The following is an 8,694-nucleotide window of genomic DNA, read 5'->3' on the forward strand; positions in this document are numbered from 1 at the left end:
CTTATCAGATATCACTGATAAAAAAATAAATAGACCCACTTTATTGGTATTTAAATAGTAAAGATTTATGCTGTTAATTTAATCTTGAACAGGCCCTGTATTAAGCAGTACATAAAAAGTGTTTCTATTGCTTCATGAAAATGTCTCTGAAAATTCAGTGTATTTGACAAATATTGCATTTAATTGACTAAATCTGTGATAAAGCTGTCACAGTTGGTATATTCACTGTGTCTTTTCTCATTTCATGCCGTGTGAGTGTCTGGTGGGCATGGTTGCTGTTCACGGCTGCTGATCCGCACGCCAGCTGAATCCGATCAGTGCGCCAGCTGATTTGATCAGCGCACCAGCTGCAATGGATCTTTTTTAGACTCTCTGTTGTCACCTTGTCTTTGTCAGATCGTTGTGGATGTTCCCACTCGTGTCGCCCGACCAGTCTCCTGTGATCTTCAAGATTTAGCACTCCTGGTTCTTCACGTCACTGTCTTCCAGATCTCCGTTCCCGAATAGTCTTCCTCTCTTCATCTCCAGAGAGATCAGGTTGTCCTCAGTGCTCCTGTGCTGCCAAGGGCTCACGCCAGAATTTCACGATCATGCTGCCCACATCTGATCTTCTCTCAATAAAGAAACGTTGTATTTGCTACTGAATCTTTGAAATTATCATTACAGAATGATCTGACCAACATGGATACAGCAAATACCGCAGGCTTATACAAGTTCTTGTCCCAAAGCATGTCCAGAATGGATCAACAGGAGCAAAACAGGATGAGCAGTGCAAGCCTTGGTAGCACAGGTGTCAGAGCTCACCCAACAGCTTCAACATCTAGCAAAACCCACTGCGCCCAGCACACCGCCTGTCCCTCCCACACCTGTTATATCCGGGCCGCAAACCTGAACCATGCTTACCTACTCCTGCATTAGATTCCGGTGAGCCAAGCTATTGTAGGGCATTTTTGATGAAATGCTCAATGTTTTTTTCCCCTTCAACCACAGACTTTCTGCATGGAGGAATCTAAGGTGGCCTTCGTACTGACCCTACTTTCAGGGCAGGTAGCATTGTGGGGAACGGCGACATGGGAGAACCAACATCAATGCTGTTCCTCATTTCAGGCACTTTCTGATGAGATGAAGCGGGTATTCGATCGAGCAGTTGCAGAATGGGAGGCAGCCCGTCAACTCACTGTCCCCCGCCAAGGCAATCGATCTGTATCTAATTAATCAATTGATTTCCGTACCCTGGCTGCTGAGAGCCACTAGAATGAGGAGGCGCAGTGGGACATGTTCCTGCATAGGTTGGCTGACTGCATCCAGAAGGAGATCTTCACCCTGGACCAAGGAACAAGGGGTCTTTGCCTTTACTGTGGCGGAGCAGGACATATTTGAACACCTGAAGAAAGAACTCGGCTGTCAACAGGAGGCTACTGTTGGCCGGGACCTCCATGGGCAAGACCTCATCCTCCACTCTCCTTCCGGTGAGACTGGTTTGGGCAACCCGGCCATACCACTGTCAACCGCTTCTGGACTCGGGGGTGGCAGGTAATTTTATGGATTATTCTCTAGCTCAAAGACTCAGGATACCTATCACTCCTCTCAAGAATTATGTTTCAGTCAGCGCACTCAACGTAAATGTACTTCCTGACATTACACTCACCACTCATCCTCTTACACTCGCCACATCCGGCAATCACACTGAACAATTTTAATTTCTTCCTCTTGACTCACCCATGGCTCCCATCATCCTGGGTCATCCCTGGCTAGTACACACAGTCCGAGAGTTGACTGGGGACATAATTCAGTTTTATCTTGGAGCACTCAATGTTATGCATCTTGTTTGATGTCTGCCTGTTCGTCTGTGTCTAGTTCTGTTTTTCAGAGGGAGGTGGTGAATCTATCAAACGTCCCCGCAGATTACCTTGACCTGGAGGAGGTGTTCAGTAAGTCCCGTGCTGCTTCTCAACCTCTTTATCGTCCCTATGAATGTGCTATAGATTTACTCCCAGGTAAGCCTCAGCCTAAAAGCAAATTTTGCTCACTTTCAGCTCCTGAAAGGGAGGCCATGGAGAAATATCTTTCTGATTCTCTAGCATCCGGATTGATCCATCCTTCCTCTTCTCCAGCAGGGTGGGGTTCTTATTTGTAGGAAAGAAGGATGGTTCCTTGTCGACCTTGTATTGATTACCGAGAGCTGAACAACATCATGGTAAAGAATACATATCCTTTGCCATTGATGTCTTGAGGTTTTTAGAGGTAGCAGGGAGCATCCATATTCACTAAATTGGACTGCATATGAAATTGCATATCATTTGGTTCGCATCAGGAAGGGGTATAAATGGAAAACCATGTTCAACACCCCCAGGGGCTATTTTGAATATTTGGTTATGCCCTTCGGGCTATCCAACTACCTGGCGGTTTTCCAGGCACTCATCAATGACTCGTTGAGGGAAACTATTGACCAATTCATATATGTCTACCTGGATGACATATTGATTTTTTCCTCTCCAGGAGTACATCCAACACGTCAGACGAGTGCTTCAGAGGTTGCTAGAGAAAGTGCTTTTTATCAAAGCAGAGAAATGCATTTTTCATGCACAGTCTGTTTCTTTTCTAGGTTACATCATTTATTCTGATGGAGTGTGTATGGATCCTGACAAGGTTAAAGGTGTGATAGATTGGCCATGTCCAGATTCTTGTAAGGCCCTACAGTGGTTTCTGGGGTTTGCCAATTTCTATCAGCGCTTTATTCGCAACTTCAGCCAACTATCTGCGCCTCTGATTGCCTTGACCTCCACCAGAACGACGTTAAGGTGGTCCTATACCGCCGAGGCTGTATGTACCAACCTAAAGAGCCACTTTGTTTTGGCTCCCATCTTAGCCGCCACCTGATGCCACATGTCAGTTTGTATCACCTTCCGAACATAACTATGACACTGGTAACAGAGAATTGTTGGCCATCAAGTAAGCGTTGGAGGAATGGCATCATTGTTTAGAGGGGTCGGGGGTACATTCTATCATTTGGACCGATCATAAGACCCCAGTTCCTCCGCCTTTGTCAGATCATTGTGGATGTTCCCGCTCGTGTTGCCCGACCAGTCTCCTGTGATCTTTACGATTTAGCACTCCTAGTTCTTCAAATCACGTCTTCCAGATGTCCATTCCCAAATCAGCTTCCTCTCTTCGTCTCCAGAGAGATCGGGTTGTCCTCAGCACTCCTATGCTGCCAAGGGCTCAGGCCGGAATTTCACATTCACTCTTCCCACATCTGATCTTCTCTCAATAAAGATACTTTGTATTTGCTACTGAATCTTTGAATTTATCACTACTAAAGCATGCAAACAACATGTAAGCATCACTACAGGAAGCAGAAATTGTGTCTCCTCTTTCAATTCTGCCCCTGCTTGCAAACAGCAATTCTCTCCGATCAGTCTGTGCAGCAACATTTACCGTCACCTACTGTCAGTTTTTCTTTTCTTACCATTTAATTTAATATATATATATGTTTTTTTTTTTTTTTTTTTGCCATAGTGACGTAGTTAGGTTAAACATCCCATTCAGCTGTGCATCTCATTATCTCTTGTATTTAGTTCTCGGTTTCAGTTTGAATTTGTCTGGCCTCGTCTATACTACAGCTTTGCGTAAGTTAATTCTGTCTTCCTCATTGAGATAAAGACTTCTGATCCTTTCAGACTATAAGTCATGACAAAGGCCAGACCAGAAAAAAAAATACTGGAGTGTTTTGAAGTTTCATGTTTGCATTTCTTTTTTTTTTTCTTTTTTCTAAATGGATCTGCCAGCCATACAGTTATTGTGCCTTGAGCAAAAGGACAGCTCTCTCAACAATTGCTTTTAGGAATTCCTCAGACTCGCTAACGAAACATCATTCCTAAATTCCTAAAACTGCCTCTCTAGCTTCTTGCTCTCTGAACTTAACAATGCCACCAGAGCACAGCTGTCCAAGGATGCACCTCAAGGGAGATTCATGGATTATGTGCAGTGGGTGATGGTGTTTTGCAAATCGCCACTTGCTGTCGGACCTATTGACCATGACACCAGCCCCAATAAGTACCCAGTGCCCAACCAACAACACCCCAACTGCGGGAATGGGCAGCCCAAGTGCACCGCAGGCAGTGTGAGTGGATCCACTGTGACAGATGAGTCAGCGCTAACAAGAGCGACTGAGATGAACATCACCTACTATATGCAACAGACTTGCAGTTCAGTCGTTGCTCTCTGGCCCTCCACCCTTAAAGCTTCGACCACCTTCCATCATCGTTCGTTCAAGCTTGACCTCAGTCCTCCGGATTTGTACTACCCTCCTGCAATACCTATGAGGGCACAGTCTCAGCTGTGGCCAGGATCAACAACCATCTTCTTCTGCTCAAAACCATCTCTTGGACTTCAACACCGTCTGCACCATCTTGGAATTTGTATTTGTTTGACCTCCTCCTGGATGTTCCTGGATAGACATGATTTTATTTTTGCATTTTTTCCCTCCCTGAGTTTGTTGGCATAGGGACTTAGGGTGAATCTCAATCAGCACCCATGAATGTGATACTTTTATTTTTATTTTTTATTTTATTAAACAAATCAGGAATCAGTTTATGAATATTTAATCAAATGTGCTATAGAATGAAATATTTGTAGAGAGAGAATTTATAACCTAGCTACAAAATAAAGCTTAATCTGCATTAGTATTCTGAGCGGCAGTCTCTGTGTAGGCATTACAGTATGTCGTTATTTCTGCTTCTTCATTTAAATATTAAACATTACATTTTCCCATATCAAACTCTTTGAAGATTCTAAATTATTCAGTTACCACATACTTTAACATTAAGTACTTAGCATATATTATTTAAATAAAATAGACTGTGAATATGTACTGTTATGTGTGCTAGAGCGTATTACACTGACTGTTTTACCTGTCCTGACAGAACTCCAACTCTGACAGAACAATAATCAAGCCAAAAGAGAGAGAATTATTTGGTTGTTTGTCCAGCTGGTGTAAGACTCATAGTCGTGCATGTGTTTGTGTGGGAATGTTCTCTGCAGGATAGCCGCCATGTTTAGTGAGGCAGTTTGCTGTCTAATTAAGCACTGCAGGAGTGACCTTCCATAGACCTCCTTCTCACCAACCTCAGGTATGAGCAAAACAGGCAATATTTCCTCTAAACAACTACAGTCACACTGCAGTGAACTTTGATGATGACAGTTTTGGTTTACCATTAATATTTGAAAGTCAAGTTATTCTCAGGAGACACCTTGATGTCCCCACTACCATGGTTTACTGCTTTTAATGAATTTGAGAGCTTAACCCCTGATTCAATCCCTAAATTACACCAGCATGAATTTCCATGTAGGTCTGGGCTGGTTAATGCTAGTAGACCTGTATTGCTATGCTTTTGACAAGTAAATTACAGTGGTACCAAAAAAAAAAAAAAAAAAAATAGAAATAAATAAATAAAATGGCTGTGAACGCTGACTGGCAACTAAAATCTCAATGTTACATAAGTTCCCATATTTTACCATAACAAAGTTTGATAGCAAACTCTTTTTGTCATTCTCTAGTGTGACTGCATCTTAAGGCTGTGTATGAAATCGACCCCTATACACTTATTCAGATTTCCCAGCATCACTCCATCAATGTGCAGAAAAGTAAATGAAAACAACATAGACAATTTTGGAAGTGCTGCAGACACCAACATCGGGTGAAACAGAGAAATTTATTTTGTGAAAGTGACATGACATTCAGCCAAGTATGGTGACCCATACTCAGAATTCATGCTCTGCATTTAACTCATCCAAAGTGCACACACACAGCAGTGAACACACACACACACACCTAGAGCAGTGGGCAGCCATTTATGCTGCAGCACCCAGGGAGCAGTTGGGGGTTCGTTGCCTTGCTCAAGGGCACCTAAGTCATGGTATTGCTGGCCCGGGACTCGAACCCACACCCCTAGGGTTAAGAGTCATACTCTCTAACCACTAGGCCTGGCTGTCCCCTCAAGTATAGTGCACTAAAAGGGAGCGATTTAAAACATAAACATTTATGTAAGTGATCATGCATTCTTAACAAGAATTCTTCTTCAAATCTATAAAATGTTCGCAGGTTGCCTGTTGCTAACCATGTACTATTCTTTAATAAGAAAAGAAATACAAGCACACACACAAATAGTATTAACACATTTAGATCAATTACATTAAATGTGATGAAAATAGTGATCATTTTTATTACCTGATGAAGAGTTTCTGCGTCTTATGTTTTTCTATGAGTTGGTCAGTGAGACTTTAGCAGGAACAACTTTGACATCGGGAGCGTGCCTTTTGCTAAACGTTTGCTCAACTGGTTTCATAACAGCCAGGGATTGATTAGTGTGTTTATTTATTATTAAAAGTCTGTTTGATTGTCCACCGGTTCCCGCCTCCTTCTTCCCGCGAAATAACTGCATTACAATCTGTTCTTTGTCAAGTCAGTTATTTGTTATTAATCTTTATTCAGTATGAACATGGTTATATTATGGCAAGTTTATTAGTTAATTTATGTTAAACTGTGCAATCCAAATTAATGGCAAATTTATAGGCTATACATTTCAAAAACATGAATCCTACATTTAGGCCTAAATATATTTTAAGTGTATATGAAGTAAATATTGTGCAATATATATTTTACAAAGTATAATATAGTGGGTTTTTTCCCTGAATGCTGTAAACCGACCAAAGAAGTTCTCAAGAAAATATAAAAATGCAACTCCCAAAGTAACCAGAATGCTATATATATAAAAACTTTCCAGGTTTCCAGACCCCATCACCTCTTAGAAAATAAGGGTGCTTTGTGCTTGATGCGAAGTCTGTGCCACAGCACTGATGAAAAGAAGCTCTGATCCTTTTATTTGTCTTCTGTTCAAAAGTCCCTGTTGAAAAATTAAAAGGTTGAGCAACCACCAGGTGGTGATTGTTTCACTTTCACTAAACTGTGAAATAACGTTGAAGTTGAAGCATCAAACTCACCTAACTGCGGCAAATAAAATGACAGATGTTTTGTTGGTTTGTTGACAAGACGTGTGAAGTGTGGCAGCAGTTCAGTTCTGGAGCGTGTGCATCATTGTGCTTGAGTGTGTTTTAGTGTGTGTGGGGGAGGGGGACGTTCCCAACCTTTGCCACAAGCTGTGTCCCAATCTGGAGAGCTGTTATCTAAACTGAGAATCATAGGACGCTGGAATTGGATTTACAGGAAAAGGACATATGGATCCTTTTGTAAATTACTGTAGAGTGAAAAGCAAATCAGAGTTACAAATTAACCAACATCTGAAAGACAAAAGCAAACAGCAATCCATCTTTATGTTTGTCTAACGCATTCAAGGTAGAATAACCTAGTATTATATGAAACATACCACTGAAAATGATAAGAAATTATTTTCAATGTGTACTATAGAGTACTTACTGTGTATTTTGTGCTTTACTTACAGCTAAAATTAAATGTTTAATTTATTCCTGCATTATTGTTCAAACTGTGGATGTGGAAGTTAAATATTAAACATATACATTTCTAATGATGTACTGTATATAATTAGATTTTCTTAATGCTTTATAGCAGTGTGTTCAATGTTTTCATCTTGGGTGACCAGGTACAGTACATTTATATCCCCTTGCAGAACCTGAAACCAGGGCGATTTATGGCCTATGTTTTCTGCTGATACAGCCCTCCCTGTCAAAACCATCAGTGTTAAACAAGCAGCACTCACCATAATGCCCAGGTATGCAAAAAAAAAATTAAAAAAGACCATCAGAGGGAACAGCAGAAGGAAAAGAGACCTTCAAACCAATCACCCTGTCCCATCAGTGTCATAGCAATTATGAAAGGTCATTAAATGATATTGTTTCATATTCCACTCAGATCAAACATTAGTAAATTAATTCACATTGAGGGGTGGATTTCAAGCATGGACATAGCATTATCTGCGCAAGGCTATTAGTGCTTCTACTTTCACTTAGCCTATGCCATTGTGTGTGGTTGGCTTGTAAACACTGATTTGTAGTTGAGGCATTTAATAGTAGACTTTAATATACCTATGAATAGTTAATAGATAGGAGAATGTTTGATTTAAGATCCAGACAAATTTTTATACAACTTAATTTTAAGCTCATTTCACACTCATCACTTCCTGGCTGTTATGAAACCAGTTGAGCAAATGTATAGCAAAAGGCATGCTCCCGATGTCAAAGTTGTTCCTGCTAAAGTCTCACTGACCAACTCATAGAAAAACAAAACACGCAGAAACTCTTCATGGCCAACTGCCCCGCACAAACAAAAAACACAAACTAAAACCCAGGCCCGGTCCTCTCTCGTCCTTCACTGTCGTCGCTCCCATTTTATATCCTTCCATCTCCTCCGTGGGACTCAAGGCCGGTGAGTGTCGCCGGTGTCGCTGATTTCCAATCACTCCACCGGCCTCGCTCGTTCCCACGGCTCTCGGCCCCGCCCCGCTCGTCACACAGATTTATTCTGATTTCAATTTATGGATTTTAAAAGTATGATTATGTAAAAAAAATCTAATAAATGCAAATAGTTACTAAAAAGTTATGCCATTAAATATTATGTTTCTTACCTGTGTAATATATGAATGAATAAAAGCAACACATTATGTTTATTGGTTTAATTATGTAAAACATTTACAATCCAAATGAAATTCAAATACATAT

The sequence above is a fragment of the Carassius auratus genome, unplaced genomic scaffold (assembly GCF_003368295.1).
Source record: "Carassius auratus strain Wakin unplaced genomic scaffold, ASM336829v1 scaf_tig00012905, whole genome shotgun sequence".
Classification (NCBI taxonomy): Eukaryota; Metazoa; Chordata; class Actinopteri; order Cypriniformes; family Cyprinidae; genus Carassius; species Carassius auratus.